Source organism: Periophthalmus magnuspinnatus, chromosome 16, assembly GCF_009829125.3.
Source record: "Periophthalmus magnuspinnatus isolate fPerMag1 chromosome 16, fPerMag1.2.pri, whole genome shotgun sequence".
NCBI lineage: Eukaryota > Metazoa > Chordata > Actinopteri > Gobiiformes > Gobiidae > Periophthalmus > Periophthalmus magnuspinnatus.
In genome coordinates, this window is record NC_047141.1 from 16,969,920 (window position 1) to 16,996,938 (window position 27,019).

Consider the following 27,019-nt stretch of genomic DNA (forward strand, 5'->3'; position numbering starts at 1 on the left):
AAGCAAAGTCAAATGAATGCATATTATGACTACCCAGCTCTAAACAGGGAGATTAATAAATAAGAACAAATAAGTGAAATAAATCTCTTAAAAAAAAAATCATTTTGCAAATCAGTCTCAACAAAATCTAAAGCTTTCTGAAAAAAATTAAAATGTTGTTTTAAGGCACTGATGCATACTGCATATGATCAACAGTGAAAATCCACAGTTCATATTTTAGTACACAAGTCCTCCTGGAGAATACGTACATTTTATTTTGACAGCAACCTAAAGCTCTTGACAGCAAACCTCCTGGGACACTTGAGCATTCATACGGAGGTCGAGGAGCTATAGGCTTTCAGTGCTTTAATATTTACTGACTCAAACAACTATCTGCTGCCTTGAATAAAAATAATGATAACTGAAAAATCTAATTTTGGCAGTAAAAAAATCAACTACTTTATTTTCAAGCAAAATCACCCAGTCCTAAGTCAAAATAAGTCAGCTGTGTACTGTCTGTATCTAATTATAAAGCATTACTGTGGATCGTACTGTGTGGTTAGCATACTAGTTGTTTTTAGCTTTACTGTGACTGCAAAACTCTGCTCTGGCCTATGGAAGTTGTAAGAAGTGCTTACAAACTCATCACAGTGAATAATTAGGATGTTCACAACCCATAAGGTAAGTGAGGAATGTTTTTGATCAAACCATAAAGCGTCTAAGTCGTTACCAAAACGAATAGTGAAATGGTGAGATAGCAGAGTGATTGTTTCGCAACCCCATAGCAAACATACAAACTTTGAATCTACTACAGCCGTAATATGACATTTTAATTCCAATATACAAGATAAATGTCTGTATAAACTATGACATCACCTAAATGTAGCCTAAGTCAACATGCAGCAGCTCTCTTCCAGTCACGACTGTGTAATGTGGGTGACTAATATCAACACCACAAATAAATTACTGACAGACATTTTACAGCAATCCAGCAATAAACAGATCCGTGCTTCTTCTTTAATAACTCTTTGCCTTTTTGTCCTACATTTGAACCACAGTGGTATAGTTAAATCTGGCAAATGTCCAAACAAGTAAAGCCAAGTGAGTCAACCTTTAACAGGCCACAGAGCGATCCTCTCCGGCCGTCGCCAACTGTAGAAGAGAAGCCTCATTCAGAAAAAGAGCACCAGGTAAGTGGCTAGGGGTATATAAATGTAACAATATGGTACCAAAAGTCTCACAACCTGGACTTGCATTACATTAAACTGTAAAGTAATGAATCCAAAATACACTGTTTAGCATTAAAAAGCAGTAGGAATGATGTAAGCATGATCAAAAAAGTATACATATGTTTTGCAACCCTGACTTGTGACGACTACATAGTATGGATAGAAATACACAAAAAAAAAAAAAACTGAAAAAATGTTGGTAATTTAAAAACAAATTGTAAAGGTAAATTGCTATTATTGCTTAGTTACACACAAAAGGATACACAATCACTCTCCCATACTTAATTCAATCTGACTTGCCTTAAAATATTTCCTGTAGACAGCACTATATATTCAGGAAGCAACTAGTGCCTTTACTATAACAGGTTAAATCTAGTGGTCATCAGAGGTATATAAGGGCTGTATAAAGTTTTTTTTTTTTTGTATTAGTTTATTTGAATAGGGACAATGCACATTAATCAACATTTCTGTAAAAATTTCTGTATAAAGTTTGTGAGCCTGGATTCAACACAAAGAAACCTGATTGATGAGTTGTATTACAATCAGTGTTTATTTAAATGACACAAGAAAGCAACACACCTGCAGGCACACACCGAAACAGAATTGTTCAGTGATTTGCACAGTTGAGGTTATTTAAGAGCACCTCATCAACAACCCACAACCCGAACATCAGGGAATAAGTTTCACAGTCAACATAGGATGGCAGTATAAAGTAGGGGAAAGGACCTATGTAAATTGACTTTAGAGCTGATGGATGAGTTCCTCAGATAAAAAAAAAAGATGTGAGTAATAAGAAGATTCATATCTAATGCAGTCAATGTCATTATTGTTGCTCATCATGGAACTATAATAGCATAAAGAAAATGTTGAGTTTTTTTAGTCACAATGCATTCAACCTGCACAATATTTACAGAAAATAAAAAGATAAAGACATGGAAATAAAAAAGTGGGCAAAAGTATGAGATTTGAAGGTCATATTTGCTTTAATCACCACAGTGAGATTGGTTTGCAGCAGACAGATTTGCCGCTCCAGACCGTGACTTCTTCGACCCCTATGACCCCAACCATCGCTGCCTCACTGTTGTATGAGGAGATAGAGGTTATAGAGGGCATTTTGTTTCAGAGATTTTGAGCTTCAAAGCCTTTTGGAGACTGGCAGGAGCATGTACACAAGTGGACTGGGGTCAGTGCAGCCTGGGGTGAAGTAGATGGAAACTATAATAGCCTTCGTCCATCTGTCTGTCTGTCAGTGGCATTACCATGTGGTGTAACCTAGAAAGTGCTTTTCGATCAGCAAAGCAAAACACATCTCTCACCTCCTACCTTTTCATCTGTGTGCAATGGCAAACAAGCTCTTAAATTACTATCATCATCTCCAAACTGTGCCTCCTGTTTTAGGTACAAATCTAATTTCACAGTCCACGGGAAAGAAAAGAGGCAGCTACTCGTCCTGTGATTTTTCATTGTTTGGTTTTGGTTTGAACGCATGGCTGAAATCTGAGACGCAGTTACAGCGGGAGATGGAGGAGAAGAGGTGGAACGTTAATGGAAATGGCAGCAGGTGAAGTATACAGCTAAGGGTTGAAGCTAAAAGGGGGTAAGGCAGGAAGATTCTGCAACTTGTACCTGCTCCAAAAATGACTTTTCATTACATTTTAGATAATCACATATTACAAAAAGTGTAACAATAGTTTGGATAATGTGTTCGATAATCGAAGCCAACATGAATTTGCCTTTCTGAGTAATGTGTTTCTGTGTATCTTTTAGAACTTAAAACAATGGCTATCTACTGAGAATAGACACTTTGTTCCCACAGATGCACTCACTGTACTGGGAACTGGTGTTAAAATGCCATATACTGCCAGGAATTTTACTATTGAAAAAAACAAAACCACATAGGGTTGGCAACCTTTTCCGACATGCCAACAGAAGCATGCAGCTGTAATGAACGTGATTTGGCAGCAGAAATGCTTAGGACGAGTCTGGCAATCATTTATGGACTTTTGAGTGCTTAAAAAGGATTGGATTTATTTAACAGGATAAATCAAATAAGTGTGTTTGATTCTAAATACAAGCCCAGGTGTGTTTTTGATGAGGGAACAATGTTGTAAGATGGTTAAAAGCTTAAAAGAGTATGTTCTGCATAATATTTGTCCTTAAAATATTAGCCTTTGCCTAGATCTATCCCACATTATGTTGCGTTATCAGACTATTGTAGAGTTGTTAAAGGCAAAGGCAGAGCATTAACGAGAGTAAGCCGGTTTAATGCTCAGAGCAGGACCTCACACAAAAGCATTTAGTCACATCTCAAATTCCTCTAAATCCTGCGTCGCTGTGAACTGGGACATGTGTGGAGCTGTGATTAAAAAAGGTCATAAAGAGAGGTTATGGAGGTGGGACAGACAATTGGATAAAACTATTAATATACATTTCACACTCAAACAAGTTCAACTCAAGCACACAAAAGCAAAGTCAAAAGGTTCTTAGACAGATATGTGCTTAAAGGCGCCAGCTGCCGATAGAATATAAAATTATTTAAAAATTTAAAAACATGCAACAACAGTATAATTCATAATTCATATCCTCTTTATAGCACTTTTGCTTCCAAAACTTTGGATTAAAACAAAAGCAACAGGCTAGAATTCAACAAACAAATTTAGAGAGTTAAGTCATCTTTGAATTGTAGCGCAAGCTTAATTTACTGGGTTTATGCATTAAATCTTGTCATGTGCACAGTACTACACAGAAACTGAATCATTTATTAAAGACCACACAAAAAATTTGTGGAAATTGTTTCTGGTACAGCAAGAAATGCTCAAGTCTTCAGTGTCAGTTACACAACAAAAGTGTTAGACAATATACATACAAAATACAACATGCAATAGGTAATAAACAGGTTACATCAGACAGAGAATATTTTGACAATTAAAAAAGATAAAATTGTTATTCTTATAAACAATGTACAAATGCAGTGGAAACTTAGCTGTGAGGGAAGAGCATGTGTCAGCCCAAAGTGCTTACCTTGCCAATTGCTTAGACCCAGAATTCCGAAAAGCCTCATCCCTGGACAGACACTATGGTACATTATCAAATATACATGAACCATGAGTTTTAAAGCTAAAGGGAGAAAAGATGCTGAAAATGCTAGCCTTCTTTGGCAGACTGAACATTTAGCTCAACTAATGTCACGTTTCTGCTAATGGTACAGATTCACTATCCTCAAAATTTTAGCCCGCAAAGTTCAAGAGATGCTCCAGGTGAATTCATTGCATTTAATATGAATTGTGATACTGTAATTATTGACTCCTTTTTATCCTATTGAAATTCAGGATTCTCAAGTGTGGTTTAATCCAGGATCACTCTATTGTGAGTTGTGGGAGTGTGACGTGACTAACTTCTAAATTATTTTTGCTTGCTGCATTTTCCCTCACCACAGGAAATCATTTGACCCTTAGTGTCAAGTGCTTCACATGCTGACATTTTAACTTCATCGTAGTGGATCATTCCAGGCAAATCTATAACATTACCAAGGAGTCAAAGTGGTAGTAAACCCTTCACCGTAAAAGTTGCATAATGCATAATTAAAATGTGTCAAGATCAGATGCCAAACCCCAGGATGAGAATTTAAACAAGACGTATTGAGTCAGTCATTCTTGATCCAAATGTCTGTTCATCTCCAAAGTTAGCCCTGAATTCAAAGAGCTGTCTCTGTGAGTTCACATCTCTTAAAAGCCATGTCTGTTAAAAGGATGGGTCCACAGCACTGGTCCACAGCACTGGTCCACAGCACTGGTCCACAGCACTGGTCCCACAGCACTGGTCCCACAGCACTGGTCCCACAGCACTGGTCCCACAGCACTGGTCCCACAGCACTGGTCCACAGCACTGGTCCACAGCACTGGTCCACAGCACTGGTCCACAGCACTGGTCCACAGCACTGGTCCACAGCACTGGTCCACAGCACTTTGGGTTGGTCAGTGATACTAACAACCCCACAACAACACTACCTCAGCCCATTGCAGAGTGATGATTATTTAATGAGCACTACCATTGCCTCTCCAGGCAGCTTACTGAGCATCACAGTGGATAGTAGAAGGAGCGGGGGCCATTCAAAGGCAGTGGGAAATATAATCAAGATTTATGGAGTGTACAGCAGGACTGTCACTGTAACCGCAATAGTGCAATATCGCGGTATGATCAATCACACCGCACAAATAACCGCGGTAAACGCATTTTGCATTTTACGCACATGCCCGACAGAATTTTACTATTCAAACATGAACCAATTCATGGTCCCACAGCTGTAGAGACGCTGAGAATATGTATCAGAGGCCAATGGTAGGAGAGGAAAAGCTGCCTCCGCCCCTTTAAGAAAAAACGTGTCCGTGTCGGTGCTAAAGCTAAACGTTAGCACATCCCTTCAGTCAGAGGGCTTGAGTCTCGAGTAGACAGGGGTTTATGGTGGATGTACGGGCTTTAAACGTTACTTACTGGAGCAGCAGCAGACTTGAATGCAAATCCACTCATCGAGCAGAGGTAAAACCACATGAAGTTTGGCTCAGCACTTAACCTGTGCTCTGCCGGCAGAGCTGACAAGTGCCCACAAGCACTTCGTCCCACAAGTGTCCACAAGCGCACCGTCCCTCAAGAGTTTAGTGCATGACAGCGTTATAACATAATATGATAAACATATTCTCATAGGTCATCTCTAAAACTACATGTAACAGAGGTAGCTGTTTCTGACACAGGCGTGTCGATCACTCATGCCTGGCTGTTTTATATTGTTATTTTTCAAGTACAACCCCAACTTACATGTATCATTATGGGCTTATGTGCTATAATGCATACACTGCACAAAGCGGTGGTGAGGCACGTAAAGTTACTGTAAAGGAAATTCTTTAACAACGACAGTCTTGGCACAAAGATCAGTCAAGTAAAACAAATCACAACCAGACTCAATCCAGTGCCTTAATTTGACTGATTTTAATGCTTTGTAAAGCACTTTGTGTTACTTTTCTTTTGTATGAAAAGTGCTATATAAATAAAGTTTGATTTGATTTGATTTGATTAATTGGTCAGTTTTATTATTCAGAAAGGACAATGTTTATAAAGCAACTCCTTTTCCCTTTTAGGTCTATCAGTGTAATTATGGATACATTTCTTTGAAAAGCCACCACCAAAGAGGAGCAGTGGTGTGAATGTCGCATGTTACATAACACAACTTTACCTACTTGACATTGAATGGAATGTTTTTACTAATAGATTCAATGAGCTTAAAGTAGCTTTTGAAAATTGAGCAGACAACTGCAAAGGGCTGCAACTAATGATTATTCTGTTAATTGATTAACATAGCGATTATCAATTTGATTCATCAATTAGTTGTTTAGATTACGAACGGTCAGTGAATGGATATTTTTCCTAAATTGTACCCAGATAAAGCTGAAATGAAGCAGCTTGAGAACATTCTGGTGGAACATACTTTCATCAAAAACATTTGCCCATTTACTGTCATTTGTAACTCTTTGTTTTGGAGTTTTGATTAGTTGCAATTAATCAATTAACTTGCTGTAGCCCTAACAGACAGACAGTACTTCTACTGTACTTTCACTGGTAAAAGTAAACAGTGTTCAGTCTTCAGTAGTGAGTTGCAGAAAGTGTGTAGGTTCTTTGGTTTAACAGTAATACCTGCTCTTCTCAAAGCTTCTATTAAATATGTGCATTAACGCTGACTTCAAGCCCTCCTCCATAAAACCAGAGCAGTTAAGTGATGACAATGTTGTTTTCCTGGCATCTAGCTCTGCAGAATCCCACCTAATAACATTTACTACTTGGGGGGGAAAAATGCCTAAAATATGGGTCACTTGTAAATTGCCCACCTTTTCAATGATATATTGTAGAAAAAATATAATAGTACATTTTGATAACAGATCGCTGCATAATTGATTTGGATGAATCACAGTTTGCTCTTAGGCTCTAACACTTAACTTTTTAAAAACAGCCAATAAAGTCTTGGTGCGATTTCAATTATGCAATTTTAAGCACAGTTCAATATGGAGATTTAAATCCAAATTAACAAAATGTAAAAATAAATAAAGCGAGGCACCTGCCCCAAGAAATAGACTGTAAAAAAAGACATTTGAGCATCCAAATGCCTATGACAATATTCTACAAGAAGAAAAATATTTTCTACAAGAACTGGAATTGTCCAAATCTAAAACATTAGAAAAACACAAGTTCAGTCACAATGGACATTGATAATACTATAATGCTATAGGTGACGTCCACTGAGATTGTCACGAGGTGCAATTTCTCAGCCCAGCTTGTCACTATGGCCTGTTAGATGCTTACTTAGAATAAGGCAGATGCACAAAGTAGAAAAAAAATACCTATGATAAAAGTACTGCTGAGCTTAAAATTCAACAAAACGCAATTTCCCTTCAGCTATGCAGGTGAACACTTATCACGTTAACATTTGAGAACATACTTTGAGAAGTTTTCTCCAGGGCAATCGGCCACACAGGTTCAATTTCCCCCAAGTTAAATGACACCAAACAGCATTTTCTCCTCAAATGTCAGCAAGACACTCTCCAAACACGCTGCTCCCAGAAAATAATCGCGCTCTGGCCATTTGTGTGTTTTTTACTTCAATAAGCCAATTTTGTTTCAATCTCAACAGAATTTGCTGGAGGACTGCTCCTTAGTCAAGACACTTACAGGACAATAAAATCAGGGTTTATAGGGAATACGCACTACAGCTACTGGGAATATAAAGGCAGATCAACTGTATATTTAATGCCTTGTTTACACGATGAGAGAATAAAATAAAAGTCTGTTAGTTCAGTATATTCCTCCATGTTTGTCCATATGTTGGAAGCACATCATAGCACACACATGTTTCACTTTTTTTTTTTTTTTTTTTTTTATCTAGACTTACTTTGAACAATCAGTTGTTGCTAGTTTAAATGTAAATGTTCTATCCATCATTGTGGTTGAAACAAACACAACTTCCCAGGTTGATGGGGAAAATGGAACTTCTTTTCTCATTGGAAAAAAAACAAAACAGTACAAGATATTTGTTTATTACAGTCACATCACCAATAACATCTGGGTATGTACTAAGAGGCCAAACAAAAAAACACCCATGACATCACAGAGTCTCAAGCCTAGACCAAAGTACAATGACTCCACTATTAGAAACAGGGACCGTCCCAGGACTTGGGACTTTACCAGATCCAGTTTAGAAAAGCCTGGAGCCTGAATTTTAAGTTCGAGTTCATGGTAGGGATGGGATGATATTAAAATTTAGACTCATAATTATTTTGACCAAAATAATCGCGATTAACGATATTATCGTAAGTTTTTTTAAAAGTCACTAAATTATCAATTACCATAAATGAATATAAGCCGCAGGTTTAAATAATGTAAATAGCCCATGTTGTAACATGGGCTATTTACACAGAAAGACAGTAAATTACAGGAATTCAGATTAATTCATGGTTGTTGTAAAAACATGCTCCACTGCTACCAAACTGCAATCAGCTGTGCAAAATGCTGTTCAGCTAGAACTAACCTAGCAATAGCAAAGGCGACACAAACATGTACCATTATTCATACAAATCCAAACTAATACAAACTAGATTCAATAGTTTATTTCACATGGTATGTTACTTACGGCGGATAATTTTGGCTCAAGTTTGGCAAATTATGCAGGATGGTTGTCACAAGTTGCTTGTGTTTACCCTCGGAGCCGTACATTTTTTTCAGCAGGTTCTGCAGTTTGGTGGCTCATTGCCTTGTTGGTCTTGTTTTTCAAAGCCATAATAATTCCACACATCAGACTTCACCTTCTTGAGTGGAGGATATGTCATCGACCACTGCCTGCCTAGCCATGACGGTGACTGACGGTGATGAAGAACCATCCCCAATTCAGAATAGGCACAGAAGCTAACAGGTTTCATTGCTATGACAGAGGGCCTCTTTGCAGGCAAACACTAGAACTAACATCTAAACATTGTATTGAAACCGTAAACATGAGGCAGTCTGGTGCTGTAAAGGCGATTATAATCATGTGCAATGATCACGATTATTAAAAAATGCCACAAACAATTAATTGCGGACCTTTTTGATTGCAATTAGCGATATTATCGTATATTGTCCCATCTCTAGTTCACGGTGGGACTGTGGTGTGCGTCCGTAGAGAACATGATGAAAGGAGCAATATGCTGCATGCACTTGCAATGTTCCATTTGTCATTATGGCTCAAAGCACAAAGAGAAACTCACAAGCACCTATTTCTGCTGAGGCCAGATAGTAATGGTGCAATAAGCAGTCTGTAAGGAGTGGCTGATTTACCATGAACAAAACAGTGCTTTCAGAATTACCTGAAAATAAACAATGTAAAGTACCATTAATGATTTAAATATTAAAAAAGATAAAAAAATTTAAAATCACTGCAGTATAAACAGTCATTTTTATTACCGTATCCAACTTCTAGCTTCACCTCTACTTGCTGTATTTGGATGCAGTTTCTATGGTTACCTTCACAGTTTGTGTTATGTGGGACTCTTTTTCCCACACATTTAATTTCATTCAGATGTGGCTTGTATTTACAAAAGGCTTCAATGTTCACCATCCATCCGTCACTAGATTTACTGGCTCAATAGCATCTGTCACATCAATATCCTCGTCCAAGGTAGTCCATTGTCCAAAGCAGCACTGTCATAGCCACTGTGCCCACTGTGACGTCCACTGACTGCATGTTTATGTTATCTGAGATGGTCTGTGCAAGCCTGAAGCAAAACATCAGACAAAATAATGGAGAAAGGATACAGCCTCCATTATCTATCATCTAGTTCTTGATCAGATAATCTTTTCTGCCCATACCCGTTGAAGGTTAGAGGCACAGAAGAATCAAACATTCAAAAAATAAGAACACACAAACAAAAATGGAGATAATCTTGAGTGCAAGAGGTTAGCATAGCATATCTATGACACTACAGACTAGAGATTGACTGATATGTTTTTTTTCCATGGCCAATGATGATCAAAATCGGTACAAAACTGTCAAAGTAAACTCACCCATAAATCTGTTTACTACAAAGTGGATACGAGAACTCTGTAGTCATATTTTGTGCACTTTCCTCTTCGCACTAGTGTTCAAATAAAGCCTTTTCTTTAGGCAAACCAGAAGCCTATAGAATATGCATCTGGTTAACTTAAACAAATAAATAGATTTAAGGCTGATAGATATGGCCAATATTTCCACTCTCTCTAGCACATCTCATGGTAAAGTCTATAGTAAACATAAAGCTTGCTAGATCTAGCAGAAAATAACAAAAAAATCTCAAAATTATATAGCCACAACACAGCTTTTTTCCCATTAGAGTATAATTTATGCAGCATATTCTCCAATCTCCATGTTACATCAGTCGACAAACATGCTCTTTAATGTGTTGTGAGTTGCAAACTGGGACGAAGGCTGTGTTCTTCTCCTGCTAAATATTTAACACGGATCAGCCCCGTTTGTTGTCACATTAGAAGATTCATCGGCTGTGAAGTGAGAGCACCGCCATTATGTTAATTTCTGCCTTTGTTTGTACATTTAATCAGGGTAACCGTGCAGCTTTGATGAGGAGTTAGTGGAGCAGTCAGTTTTCTGTTAACAGCTTTAATGTGGATCTGAGAAAGAAGGAAACCAAGGGGGTATTGGCGAGGACTTCAGTCGCAACTTGTAAATACCAATCCTCCAGCTATGCACTTCTGACCAAGATCCTGGCTCAAGATCTGGAAACATGTCCTACACTATGATCGAAAACTAGTCAGAAGAGGAGGCCTCCATAGCACAGATTAGGGAAGGGACAATATTAAAATTTAGACTCACAATTATTGTGACCAAAATAATCACAATTAACAATATTATCATGATAATTATTAAACCAAGGCAGTCCTCATATGTGGACACCAGGACCTTGTACAGAAAAAATTGTATTGTGACCTAGACAAACTGTTGACATCTCTATTTCACACGGTATGTTACTTACAATGGATATTTTTGGCTCAAGTTTTTCAAACAATGCACGATGGCTGTCTTGTAAATGTGTGTGTAAGTTGCTGGTGTTTGCCCTCAGAGTCATATCTTTTTTTTTTTGACAGGCTCTACAGGTGGCTCATCTTGTTGGTCTTGTTTTTCAAAGCCATAATAATTCCACACATCAGACATCACCTTCTTGAGTCGACTATATAAAAGTGTGCCGTCACTGGGATCCAGATCCACTGCCTGCCCACGACTAGCCATGACGATGACTGAGGTGATGAAGAACCATCCTCAATTCAGAAAAGGCACAAAAGCAAACAGGTTTCACTGCTATGATAGAGGGCCATCTTGTGTATACAAACAAACACCAGCAACTTATATGCACATTTACAAGCAAACACCAGAACTCACATCTAAACATTGTATTGAAACCGGACACATGAGGCAGTCTTTTGTCATAAAGGTGAATATAATTGTGTGAGATGATCACAATAATTAACAATTGCCACAAATGGCCCTTTTTTATCACGATTAACAATATTATCATTTATTGTCCCATCCCTAGCACAGATTGAAATATGGGATAAATGCAGTAAACCTGTATATATTACAAATTGTAAGGATAAGGGTTATAGGGTAGGGCTGCACAATCCAAAAAAACAAAACAAAACATTTGACAATGGATAACTATGTTTTGTATTGTGATAATGATATTATTGAGATATTTCAATATATACTTTGGCACAATGAGATCAGTTAAATCAAAACAAAAGGGTTATAACTTTTACATTTACTTTACAGGCACAATTTTGCACATGTCTGATGGATTACCATAGTATTGCCTGAATATTGTAATCGGGATAACAAAGATTGAGAAAATATTTTTGTCCACCCTAGCATGAATAAAACTCATATATATATATATATATATATATATATATATATATATATTTAGCATTAGCATTTCACAATATCTTCTCCCTACTCAAATAAAACTTCAGTATAATAATAACATGTGATCAATAATGAAATGCAAACACAGTAAATTGGAATTTCCTCTGAACTCAGTTTTACGATGCTCCTCCATGACACCTGAAGTACACACATTGCCAAAGCGTACTGTAGCTGACTGGCCCACTGAACCATGGCTAATTTATGAATGCTGAGTTTCTGCTTCAAGCGAGCGCTCCAGCATTTTGCATAGTGACAGAGAAATATGAAACTGATTCAACTAGCAGTTATAGTACATTTTAGGGAAAGCTAAATATTGGACAGAGAATTTTAGAGGCTTACAAGTGTCCAATAAAATAAAAGAGTTAAGTACTGTAGGCATATGTTCAGAGACAATACAAATGGGATATTCTGTTCTGGGTAATTTTACAACTTATCCAATATACTGTATGTCCAATGTAAGATGAATGTGTTCAGTGCAGTTGAATTGTGTCTTGTAAGGGCAGAATGGTGTGCTGTACAAATTTACAACGAAAAGTTGATGACAGCTACTCTAGTTTTGTGATCTAAAACAATAACTCTTCTCCAGTTGATTATTGCCTTCTTCACTCACGTAATTTACACAAAATCACCACCATGACAGTGACAAGTCCTAAACACGCTGAGGGAAAAAAAACAACATACTAGGGCTGTGTGACAATCAAATTTGAATCAAATTGTGATCAAATCATTTTCATACTAGCTTGGGGCTTTTAAATGGACATGTTCCATCAGCCATGTAGCATACATACCGTGTATACAAGCTTGCTGTGTAGCAAAGATTCATTTTTATGTCACCAATTTTCCTAAGATGTTTGGGTCTCCTGCTTTCAGATAATTTAGTAATTTGTATACAATTTACATAGCCATCTACTGAATTTGCAATTTATGTGTCTGCCAATGCAGCAGACAATAAAAACATGACAGTGAGATTGATAACAGGTGGAAACAGTGGGAGCTCTATAACAGAGACCGAGAGGCAGGCCGCATATGTTTACTCACCAAATGAACTAGAAAAAAAATGCTCAATACGCTAACACACAGCAGGCCACATAACAAGCTCATACGAACACATAGAAGATGGTGCAAAATGATTACCCATGACACTCGAGTTTAATAAGACAGAGTGCAACCGCAGCAAATAGGAAATGTAAAGCTGGCGTCTGATTGGTCGTTCAGAAATGCGTGTTATTTATGATGGAGGAACTACAGGCAGCAGGCAAATGATATGCAAATGAGAACGTACCAAGACAAGTCATTATTGTAAACCATTTTCACCTGCAATCACCACAGTCCTGACAGGAAAGCTGTTTTTACAGAAAAGCCAAAAAATTTGGATTTGGACTTCAATTAACTTTGAGGGCTCTGGTTCTGTGAAACATCAACATATTCCCAGAAAGTTGGTCTCATTCATTCTATACAGATCCAGAGAATATAATCCAGTGAAGAAATTATGTCCACAAAATAAGATCCTCCATGTTCAATCTGCTGCAGGAAAGTATTCCAAACGTGAAATCTCCTCCTTCACTTTTTTGCATTTCTTTTGTCAATTTCAGACATAATAAACTTCTGCCAGCGCCAACTTTGTCCCTCAGTGCTAAACAAACTGTTAGGTTATGATTGATACCAATGTTGGCCAATAAGGTGGGGGTTGTGGGTTACTGGAGCTGCAGACAGCGAATCAGTGAGCAGTTTGTGGCAACGAGTGAAGATGGCTGTGGACTCAGGAGAACGTTATATTTTGATGGATTGGATGCTGTTCTCGATCGGTGAGCGTGGTTTATATCTGCTATTGACATAATTGTAGGTAAAATATATCGTGTGTGCAAGTGTGTGTGTGTGTGTGCATGTGTGTTTGAATTGCACAGGTGGTATGGAAGGTACATTTATTTATACATTTATATAATTGAATAGAGTATATAATAATGTAATCAGATAAATATCTTCATGTTTATTACAAAAGAAAAATATGTTTTTATTACTATAGTTGTGTTACAAAATTGAAAGACAGACACACTGAAACATCAGGAAATGCATCTATTGTATGAATCCAATTTAGATTTAAGCAAACCTTTACAAGTTTTGCTCATGAAGATAAGAAAACATTTACTTGGTTATATAGTGCTAAAGATAGGTGACACTGTGTGCAGTGACAAACTGCTGACATCTTTATTTTAAAGAAATAAAAAACATTTAGATGTAAGGAAAATCCAAGATCAAACATGCAACAAACTTCTCTTTTGCCCTCCTTCTGAAAAGAGACGAGCTACAGTCTTGTCATCATTTCTCACAAAAAAGATACTTTCTGACTGCTTCTTTGATCATATTCACATTATTCAAACATATGGTGCCAACCAGTCTGATGTGGACCTAATTAAAAATGATACAATAAACATGAATATAAAGATCTGAAGCAAAAATATGGAATAAGCTGCATTTCAAGCCAAATTCATGAGTTCTTAAACTGATGTTGAGATATAGAGAGGCTTTATTTGTGCATTATGCAGTTAATTAGGATGTCTTAACGGCTCAAATAAAATCTTAGACGTTTATGTTTGGAAATGATCCCAGTGCATTTAAATTAACGGCCTATCCAATTACTCGTTATCTATTAGTGTCCAGTGGTGATATTGCTTGTATGTTTATCTACAAAACAGTGTCTCATCTTAATTGAGTTTTTTTATGTAAAAGCTGCAGCTACAGTCCACAAAAGCACTCTTTAGATAAGACTGACAAACTCAAGCCTACCACTTGTGTCTGTGTGTATAGGATTGCTGAATGCTGATGCCAAAATAAAATGACATAAGACATTTAATTACACTCAAAATAATTGCCTGTAAAGATGATTTTTTTTTTTTTTTTTATAATAAGATGGAGCTGGTCAAATAGTCTTCTTATAAAGTGCGTATGGTAGCCTTGCACGCCTTTGAGTGTAAAACTCATTTGAGCAAGTATCAATACAGCAAACACATTAACGCAGGACAAAATTTGAGCTTTCCTGAGCAGTTTTAGTGCCATTTTGAGCTAGTATAAGATCTCATGGGAACAAAGAAAGTACCATTATTTTATTCATAAAAATTACATTCTATTCCTAAGAGAGGAGCATTGTGGTATCATAATCTGTATCGAGTGCTGAATCAATTCCTCAGTATCAAGGTATCTAATTTTTTATCAAAATTTTAGCACAGTGACAACACTATAATACACTAAATACAAGAAACGGAATTAAAAGACTTGATAAAAAAAAATACATAAATCACTCTTGTGCTTTTACTCTATGGATAGAATAACAGGACAGGCTCAGGAATGTCGGATGTCCCATTAGATATCCCATTAGAAATTAATGACAGCACTGACAGTTTTAAGCACAAGGCCCTTTTCTCAGTACTGAAAAGTCAAACTTGCTCTAAAAGGTCTTCACTTCCAGCTGGAGTGTTTTTTTTTTATTGTTCTTTTTTTAAGAGCAAGGTCAGACTACCTCACCTCCACACACAAAGGCAGCCTAAAGAGAGGCCAATTAAGAGCTGACAGAGGTACACAGCACGATAGAGGGAGAGTGGGTGGTAAACAAGATCGCTATAAACTATAAAGTGTCACAACTACTGCTCCTGCTCCTGCTACAACTCCTCGCAGGTCAAATACTACAGGGGAAGAACACCCAAGTCTGTTAAAGTCCAATGGATCCATTTTACAGAAAAACTGTAAAGGAGGAGCAAGAATCAAGGTTGTAAGGTCACTGTCACGGAGTTTAGCATGGAATATTCACTTTATTCTGAAAGTTTCCATGGGCGCCACAAGCGTCATTTGGATTGTATGATCTTGCATGTTGCCAAAACTGACAGAAAATAAGTTTTATACGGACTATAACATTTTAAAGGCTCACAGAGAATCAGCTCATTGTTGCCTTGTTGGTGCATAAGAACACTTTTCACAAATCAGCCTTCTTTACATCATATTTTGGCAAAACATTTCTCAAATTCTCCATTTAAATGAATGGGATTCTCCGGAAGTGCCATCACAACAAACGTGTGGTTTAGTAGCATTTAGAGGCAGAAGTGTGTACATTTTGGGGTGCCAACACAACATTTGCATTGCAGAGAAAAACACAGAAGTGGGGGAAAAACACAAGCCTCTTTCACAAGCCAGCTTTCTCAAAAAAAAAAAAAAAAAAAAAAAGGTTTAACTAATGCTGTATATTTGCTGATTAATATATTTCTGCAAGCAATCAATAAATAAATAACTGCACATCCCAAGTACAAATAAAGTTGCTGTTAAAAAACGCTGCTTGATCATAATTTTAAGTGGGACTAAACACCTAAAGTTTGTGCACAATCACATTTCAAATAGAGCTGCTAAACTGGGCAGTACATGTGGGCTAAAAAAAGAGTGAGGGGGAGGAGGAACGTGGTCTGATGGTATAAAGAACAGTGTGATTGGTCTAACAGGTACCCACATTTCAAACTCTGTTCCTGCAGGTGTTTGTAATTAGAAACACCTGGCTGTAATCAGGGCAGTCTTTTGTGATGTCACCAGCTACTTAAAATTGCAGAGGCCACTAAATGCAGCACAAAAAGGTTCAAATGTTCTTGACTAGAAAGCTACAAATATACCTAGTTTACAATACAGTTGCCAAAAAGGTCTAGGACAGTACAGTAGGAGTGAAACAAAGTTGATTTAGCGGTGAGTTACATATGTACCTTCATTTTATTATATATATATATATATCTTAGCATGGGCTTTAGCTACACTGATCCAAAAAAGACAAGGTTCTAGATACCTGCATATAGGATGAGGTCATCTAGTTTTCAATATCTAGAAAAAATTGCATAACCATCTCCCTCAACAACCAAAGCAAACTTTCCTTCAATCACTCTGTCAATCAATCGGTGCTGCACAATGTAAAGGAAAGACTAGAGCCGAAGGGCATGAAAAGCTATTAGAAAGAACAAGATGCTGAAAGGGAACTACACAGAACTATAAACACTACACTGCCCCAGGTGTCTTTTGTACTAAATAAAAGAAGCAACCAGGTATAGTGGAGTATCGATCTGTGGCATCAATCAGTGTTCTCATTATGTGTGGGACTATTTCATTTATTTTATTTAAATGCATCTTCATTTATACAAGGAGAGTCCAATTACTCTCTTTTTCATGAACACCCTGTTCAGACAGTGCAAACAAAACAAACAAAACAATAACAACGGCATAGGTTCATTTAAAACATTGATTATAAATGTTTATCCCCACCAGATTATTAAATTCCATTAGTGGCACCAATGCATCCTGCTTTGCATGTCCTTGAAATGTATTCCATTTTTGGGGAGCTAAATAACTGAAAGCTTTTTTTTTCCCCATTTCAGTTCTAGTGTGGCCAGTTTTTAGACAGAGACAATCATGAGATCTTGTATTAAAAGTTCCTGTATCAAAGTTCAACAAACAATTGAGATATTCAGGCAGTCTATCAAGTAGTTCCTTATAAATACATTTTATACTGTTTTTTCTCTTATGATGGATGGCGATGGGCAACCTGCTTTGTCAGAGAGCACAGTGATGGGTTTTAAATTCATCACCTCTTATGAAGCAAAGTGCTGAGTGAAAGAGTGTATGTACGGTTTCAAAGTTATTTATTTAGCCCTCATTATTGAGGCAATTTAAGGATGATATATTGCGATGTTTTAATAAGTGGTGGATTTTTATGCACCCAAAAGAAAATCATAAAAGCCAAATTTAAATCTGTCAACTGGACAAAAAGTTGTAGGAGTGAAGGTGTTTCACTGCTCATCCAAGCCTTCAGTTCTGGTCAAAGGCTGTAAATCTCTGTGGTTGCAGTTACTGTATGCCCTTTTCTGAAACCCGATTAATAAGAGTTCAAAATGGAGCATTTATTTAAATAAATTGTAACGTGATGTGCAACTAACTTTTGCAAGATAAGATCATTTACATATTAGCAAGGAATACTGTTGCTGGGACAACTGAGAGCTTCTGCACTGTGACAGTCTCAGATTCCTCTCTGATAGCAGCAGAACACATTTTTTGAAGAGATGAAGTTTAAGGTCTGATGTAACGCTTCTAGCCCACCTCATGACGGCATCATCATAAATGTCCTATATGGATTTGTATTCTATGAGTCTGATTATTTTTATGTATTGTGGATGCAAGGAAGTTTTCTTTCTAAGTTGTACTGATAAGTTCCCATATTTGATAAGGCTTTGCTGTGTGGCTCGGAGGAGCATACACAGGATGTTGGTGCCCACCCCACACACAGCCTCAGCTCCTTAGACAAAACCAGTCAGTCAAAATCACAGGGAGTCTGACAGCACTGTCCAGGTACCACCCAGTGGACGTCCATGTCTTTTATAATGACAGGCTCAGGTCCTCAGTGTCCTGCAGGTCAAAGATAATTTCCTGAGTCTTCTTTATATCTGAAATGAGATGGTTCCTGTCACACCACTGGGAGAAGTGGTCAGTTTCAATGTGGTATAGGCTGAAAGGTCCATGTCTGTGTAGAAGACTCACAATGGAAGTGTCATCTGCATCATAAAATACTGAATTTAAGTTCAGGTTTGCTTACATTTCCTGTTTATAGATCACAATGATTCCAGTTATAGTTTTTAATATTAACTTTTCATAGATTCTAACAATTTAATCTGCAATGTGCAAGTTTCTAGGTCATAATTAAAAGGGGTAATATTAATCAATATTTACTCTTGTGTATTGCATGCTGTATTTTAATATAAAATTGTCATTACATTTCACAACAACCTAAACGTTAAAAATTGTAGGTTGTGACATTTTTCTGTAAGACTGCAGTATCTTCACAGTGAAAACAAAGACTAAACAAAGCGGCCAAACTCAAAGATCATAAATCAGGCTGAACAGAAAACAGCAGGAGACGGTTGCAGTCCAGTTTCATCATTTCGCTTTGTCAGATTGAGTAAACTCCTGTAATTGCTTTTTGAGACATGGTGATCTGGCCCCGGGGTCGCCATCCCACTGTGTTGTATTGCAACACATTATAAAATCACTTAAAACACTACAGGCATAGTCTTCAACAGGGATTTGTGCTGCAGATAAAAAAAACTACCAGAGGAAAGGCGAAAAGTCACACGCTCAATTCAGTGTTTCCCTACCATTATATTGGCCCCACTAATAAAATGGTAGGGGAGCGCTTTCCACTCTGTCAATCAAATCACGCGGCACTAATCATCTATCGTCAAAATGAGCATCTTTACCAAATTCGTTCTGCTGTTCCAAAAGAAACTACTGTAGTCATAGAAATCCAGTCCATATTTTTTCCCCTCATACTTTTCCTGCCTACTCCAGTCCATCACTCAAAGTGATCCAGATTTTATACTATGCAATTGACGGCTCTGCTCACAGGCAGCAGTAGCAGCGCTGCCTTTCCAGATGATAACAACAGGGACAGATGCAGAACTGCCCCAGCTCAACAGTAAGTTATACTAGAATTTGTAGATGATAATAAAACGCATATTCATGCTTAGTGGCACTTTTTAAGTAAATAAGATGCAAGGCAAACCTACTAGTTTGAATAATTAGCATCATGTTTGACAGATAAAATGAAGTGTGCATGGAGCATGGAGCATAAAAACTGAGGATGAAAAGAGGGGTTTGCTCTTGTGACTGTGTTGATGTTGGCTGCTGCTGCTTTCATTCAGAAACACACCATAAATAACTGTATTAGGTAATGATTTCTGAATTCATTACTGCAAATTATTGAGGCTTCAATATGAAAATCTAAACATTTTTGGAACATTGGGCATTGTTTGAAGACATTTATTTGTTTTACCTAATATTAAATCCATAGGAATTAAATGTATACCTAAATATTAAACAGATTTAAAATGCATTTTTCTTACTTTTACATTTTTCTCCTTTAACATGCACAAATATGTGATCGCGAGTGAACCCTCTCCACCTCCTCCTCAGGGGAAACATTACACTATCTGATAAAGTTTCCGTTTCAGTAAGTACATGGTGCAGAGATAGAGGACAATAACCCAAGAAAGAAACTGGAGATACTTTCAAGACAAACTATGGTCAAAATGTCAAATTGCAGATCAGATGCCACTCCCACATCACTTTAGCACATGAAATACAACATTACAGACCATAAAATATATGAATCAGCTTTTTTGCATACACTAAATTAACACTGACAGCACTCTTACTGCCTAAATTGCGGTGGCAGTGATTTCTTGGCAAAAATGGCAAGCTTTTGTAACTGAAAAGAATTTTGTGCATTAAGTTATCAGACTTGGATTAAAGAGTTACAGTAGTCAGGTTTAGTAAAGTGCCACCACTCTCCTGAGCAGCAGCTCAAAATAACTCATCTCAGCCTGGCTGTTGCATTATGAAAGACTAGATTTAGTATTATGTAAGCTGAACATCGGGATATACCACATGTAATCAGTGGAGGGATTTCCTCAGTGGAGAAATGGACACACTCCAAAGGCCTTGAGAAAAATTTAATTATCAATTTAAGTCAACATAAAAAGACAAAAAATCAGGTGTGAAAGTGACCAAACAGGGTTGCACTGACACTGTTTAATAAGACAAACAGATGGTCTGAGAGTGGTTAGCTTTCAGAGGTACCGCTTAACAATAATTGAGAGACAGAATACAAAATACCCAAATTCTAAAAAGAAAAGTTTTTACCTAAAGATTTTGCCTTTGCCCTGATGAACCAGACAAATTTGAAATGCTAAAGGCTCAGAGCAGGTCTCATAAAACATTGCCTACTTATATATGCTATAAAAAATTATAGACAAAAACACCCTTGTGTTAAATTTGACCACCTTATAGAATCAGGTAAAACATGGTTTTAAAGTTTTGGCCAGTTTAGGGCTGCTTCTGGGGTTTTCCAGGCATGTCCCACAGGAGGGCAGGCACAGGGCTGATCCATGCTAGACAACTAAACTGGCACTACTCCGGGCATTTCCACTAAAACAAAAACTGCTGTAGTTAGCTTTTAACAAAGATCACTGGTGGCACTCCACTACACCACAGGCTTACTTGGAACTGGGGGCAATAATGAACTACATTAATATGTAGTCAATAAACAGACTTAAGACTTTAACAAGAGCACACCTACACACCTTATGGTTAAATTCCGAGATTGCCTTATCTGTTTTTACTGGTGTATTACAAAATATTTGGTTAATATTGTTTTATCATCAATAGTTGATCTGGATCTTTATTAATATAACATTTTGAACAACAAAATAAATGCTCTATGGTAAAGCCACAACAAAAAGATGAGAACATAAATTGCAAATTTTAAGCCAATTCTTGGAGTATTTATCAGATTAAAAATGTATTAGTGTTGACAGTCTATACGGATTTTATGCTGTGGGTGCATGTATGCGAGTAACAAGAAGTATTTAGCATTTTGGTGTAAGTGTTGCGTGAAGGTGCAAAACGAGCAGCGGGGATGTGAGGAAGAGGATGAGAGAAGGGGGCATGGGGGGGAAGTCAGCTTTTACTTCCAGGGGTCCAGGGCCCACGAGACTCTCCCTTCAGAGGAAAGCTGCAGTCTTGGGGCAGAACTAAAAGATAGCAGAATGTCACAATAAAACTGATTTTTTTTTTTTTTTTTTCCACAAATGTTTATTGTTTTGTTTATTGTATTTATGCAGTTTTATAAATTAAAAAAACACCTTAGTCAATATGAAGGGAACTAGTGACACATTATTCAATTTCAACTGCCAAAAAACTGCTGCTGACTCAGTGACACAAATGGGATTAAATTAGAGCAAGAAAATTCAAGGTGAAACTTTCAAAGTTTGTTGTTTATAGTTAAGAGTTTGTGATAAGGCAATTAAGTTTCACACTCTTAAGGCAGATCAAAGTGTCTTAGAAGAAAAGGAGCGGCTGAACTAATGACAAGAATTAAGATCAACTACTGTAAGAATTATACTCCAAATTATACTCCAAATGTTGCAGTATAAAATAAAAAGTTACTGTTGGCATCCATAGGGTAGGGCTGGGAAACCATTAAAATCAATTAATAAATTTGAAGTTGAAATCAATTTGTTTGTAAGAAAATCAATTTTGGATGCTCACTGTCGTCAGAGAGTTTGTAGCACAGAGCCAAGCAGAATTGACTGCTTTGAAATCAGTGACGTCAAATTAAATTTTGGGGCTGCAGGTTTAATATGAAAAAAGAATCTTATAAAAAAAAAAAAAAATCACCAATTTTATTTTCAGGCAAAATCACCCAGCCCTACCGTAGGATGGACCAAATCAGACACATAGGCCAGTGAAAGGGTAAATTACTATAAATATAAATCCCAGTGACTGAGTAGCAGTGAAAATGCTAGCATCACATCCTCTCCACACAAAATATGAACAAACTGAACCCATGTTGCTATGACCAGAGAGCTTAATGTAACCCTGTACTGCAGGGCTAGCACTTACATGGAGGAGGCGGGGAGTGCTGTGCACACTTGGAAGGACGTTCCAGTCTCTTCACTGTACGCATATCATGACTTTAACAAAGGACACATTATAACTACTTGGGTTATAATGACAAATTAAATCAGAACATTACTTCAATATATCTATAAATAAATACTAAAATTACATAACAGTGTACCTTAATTTACAGTCTAATATAATGGCTTAGAAAGAAAGTTTGAAGCACTAGAAAATGGGACATGTTTCCAAATACAAACTACTAACGTGGGTCAGACCTGTAGCCCTCGGTATACCTTGACAAATTAACCACGTTTGTTTACCAACTAAAAGTATGCCAAGGTCAACTCACATCCAGGCTGGCTCTTTCTCATACAGGCAGGATGGTAGGACGTAGGGAGTAGGAGAGAGGATGTAGGACTTAGGAGTTAGGAAACAGGAGGCATTTGGCTCAGGTCAAGTCCACTACAGTGTCACATTTCAGACTCCAGCTGAGTGTGTCTGCAAATCTGCCCAAAAGCACAAACCACCATGACCCCAGTGTCCAGAGCTCACTGCAGCTAATAGCAACTACAACGAACTCCCAGCCACTACAACAACAGAGCATTTTATCAAGTTATAGCTGTACACTTCAACAACAGCACATTTAACTAGAACATATAACACAAGCAAGGAACAGAATCAATGTATCGAGTAAGCTGGCTCCTGTGCCTATTGATTTACTTTACTATATTGTAGGTGAACTTCTTTCTTATTTAGTCTTTGTGTAAAAGGTCAAGACGACTAACACACGGTTTAACTGCCACAATAATGGCATGCATTATAAACGGTGAGAAACACACTGTCTAGCCAAGACATACAAACGTAGAGAGCTCAACTTTTGCTTAACAAAAAGCTCAGTGATAAGTTCAGTGATAGTGTACCACAAACAAAAATCATTGAATAGGCGCATTTACAGTTTCCAATATTTTTATTCCAGAAACTGAACTTTCAACCTCCTTGCAATCATCTCTGAGCTGGTCCTATATTACCTGATTTATCACTAAAAATCTCTAATTCCCCATATTGTTAGCTCATTCTTCATTCTGGAGACAGCATATTACCCATCAGCCCACTGTAGCTATGCACGGGCAGACACCTCTATATTCAACCACTGCTGCCTCTATCCCCACAGTGCAGAGGGATTACAGGCTGCAACTATTTTTCAAATATGATGTGAATTTTATGGTGAATTAGTTCCAATGTAACTTGAAGCCAAGATCTTCCAAAGTTGCTGAAGCAGGATTTTACAGCAAAACACATGGCAGATTTTTGCTTTAAAATGTGCAGTATAAATGCATTGAATATTTGCATTGGGGAGTTCATAAAACATTATGGATTATGGAGTAATAATTGGTTGAGAGTTTTATGTTGATTGCTTGTTTTAAATATATATGGTGTAGGGTATTTTTGTAGTGTAATTTGGGTTACTGGGTCAGAAGGAAGGAGGTTTCCATGACACAGAAGGAAAAGACAAAAATATGCAAACTAAAATATTTCTTCATTTCCATTTGTTAGAGAAAGTGTAGCTATGTTGTTGTTTTTTTCTCTCATGTCTAATCAAACTTACAAACTGCCTATATCAGAGGTGTCCAAACTTTTTTCACCGAGGGCCACATACTGAAACATATTTGAAGTGGCGGGCCACAGAGCAGTGTCGACACAGGGAGTCAAACGGTGGATTTAACACGAGTTCGACCGAGCCATTGTACCTTTAATAAGACCTGGAAGATTATTTTTATGTCTGTGTCACAATACAATGCGATGTTTTTCAGGTTATAGAGTTAGAATCTCTTCAATTTGTAGTAAAAAATACTTCCTGATCATTTGGGCCAGTTTAGGAGGTAACATGAGGGCCAACAAAAATTGGTCTGAGGGCCGCATTTGGCCCCTGGGCCGTAGTTTAGACAGCCCTGGCCTAGATGATGACAATATCTCTGTCAACATTTTAAGCAAAAAATCAGTTACCAAACAATTTCGGAGAGAAAAATTAAGCATTTGGGAATTTGTAAAAATTAAAAAATGGGATTGTAGCAACTGTAATTACTTTAGTCGACAACTAACATGGCTTGAGACCCATTGAGGTCTGTGACACTAAAAATAAAATCAGAGATAGAACAGAAAATAGTACAGATTTAGAAGTCTATTGTCTGCAAACATTAAATGCCTCATTTACACCAGTTTGTCACATCATCAGCCATTTCATGTATTCCAATTTACGTTGACCATGTTCATCAGGTATGCATCTGGTTATTATTAATTCATTAATAATTATAAGATGGGTTTTAAATTACATTCTGGCAATTGCACTTGTATTAATAAACATGTATTTAAAATGTGCTAATAGGTAACACCACAATTAATTTTGCATCTATCCAACTGTACGGTAGAGGACTCCTGTAGAAGATTTTTGAGGCTGGGAATACATGTTGAATGTAAACCCAGCCTCAAATTTTCAGAGAAATCTTAAGATAACGTGTAATGTAAGAAGTTGCAGGTTTCACTCAGCAGTGGGGGTCTGTTAATGATTAATTACCTGAAAGTCATTACCCAAAGTAAGCTGCTTGATACTGCTTCCTGTGTGAACTTTGCTGTCAACCCTAACAGCTGCGTCTCACACAAAATATTTGTGGACTAATAACAAGTCACATAGATTGAACAGATCAACAAATAGATGTGCCCACTGGCTTTGCTTTTAGATATAGTTTACACCATGACAGGAAACGTGCATCAGGGTCAGCAGAGGCTCACAAGGGGGCAGCGCCATACAGCCGTGATCAGAAATCTCACAGGGCTTTATAGTTTGACAGCTTTGATGTTTTTATACCATGACCTCAATTAAGTATGAAAGGAAAGGTGCATCATGTCTACAGGAACTTATTTTTGGTTTGTGTCAGATGTTACAAGCACAGCAAGGGTTCTGTATCATGTTTACATTTAAGCTAGGGCTGCAAAATATCGCCAAAATATTAAAATGGCAATATTGGAAAAAGCAATAATTGTTAAAGGTAGAATATTGCAACAACATAAAGTTCTCCACTTGACAGAAAGTTTGTGTTTGAACAAAGTGTAAAAACAAGCTTATAAAGCTTGTTTTCCTTACAGTCTTCAGCCTGACACCAAAACATAAGATGAAGCATGAAACTAAATGTGAATAGATTTTTAGTCCTTGTCATGCCATGTTACGTTTTCGAATCTCGCCAAGCCAAATCTTCCTAGTCTGGTTCCCTTCTTCACAGCCGATAGGCACGAAGCTGGCAGCTGGTGTCACAATAATCATTAAATGTTTTCACTGATGCAATGCAGGCTTAGGCCAAAGCAATAGTCCCTTTGAGCATGAACAAAGCTTGGACATCCTTGGGCATGTGGCGAGTTTTGAAGGGCAACAACACAGCAACCACCTCAAAATACTTTGTGTAAAGTGTTTCTCTGTCGTTAAGCTTACAAGTCCCACAAAGCCTAATGGAACATAAAAAGGTGACATACAACCCATCTTCTGATTGCTTTGAGTCCTTATCTTAAAGCACCCAGGGCAATCTTGCAGCTAAATCTAACTGCTGTTGCTGCTGTCATCTGAGAAGCTTTTCACGTTTAAACAGTCAGTGTGCTCAACATGGATAGAGGACCATTTAAGAAAATTCAAATTTAAAAATCTATAAAGAAGAACACTAGAAAGCAACAACAAACAACAAAATGCAATTAGAACTGAATGGACTGCATTCACACAACTTAAATTTGACAGTACTGCGTGCTGCTATTCCCATCATTATACAGCACATCCCCTCTAATGTGTTATTTGGATGGATTAAACAGAAACCAGTCAATGATCGGAAGCATGCTTACTCTATTGACTGGTGCAAGGTCGAGGTCAAAGAAGTTGAAGAACAGATTTGGAAGTAACTTTCTTTGGCAGCAATGATGGAGCGATTTAATATGATGAGGACTCAATTGACAGGGTACATAAAATAGACGAGATACTTAGGCTAGATTTTGTCAAAGGGCTTAACCTCCATTCAATCACTCAACTGTTGTTCCTTTTACGCGCGCGTCAAAACAAGCTGTCACTATTGTCCTCGTTCACTCCTCCCCCACTCGTTATCTACAATGTGTTAATTAGTTCAAAAGTGATTTAAATGGTGGCAACTGCGGCTTTCTGGTGAGTAGCTCATTTGAATATGCGCCTAGTTTTGCGTCAGTCACGTTTAAATCACCAAAACTCAAGAAGCAATTCAAACCTGAGACAAATTTACTTAGCAACAGCAACAACAACAACACAGATTCAGGCAATAAATCATTTGAAAGAACATCTGGCAAG

General features: G+C 37.4%; 1 protein-coding gene across 1 annotated transcript in view; it reads right to left on the reverse strand.

The window, feature by feature from the left end:
- Positions 1–27,019, reverse strand: part of LOC117383272 (dolichyl-diphosphooligosaccharide--protein glycosyltransferase subunit STT3B-like) — a 57,152-nt gene that overhangs the window by 29,456 nt on the left and 677 nt on the right. The gene's annotated exons all lie outside the window — the stretch shown is intronic.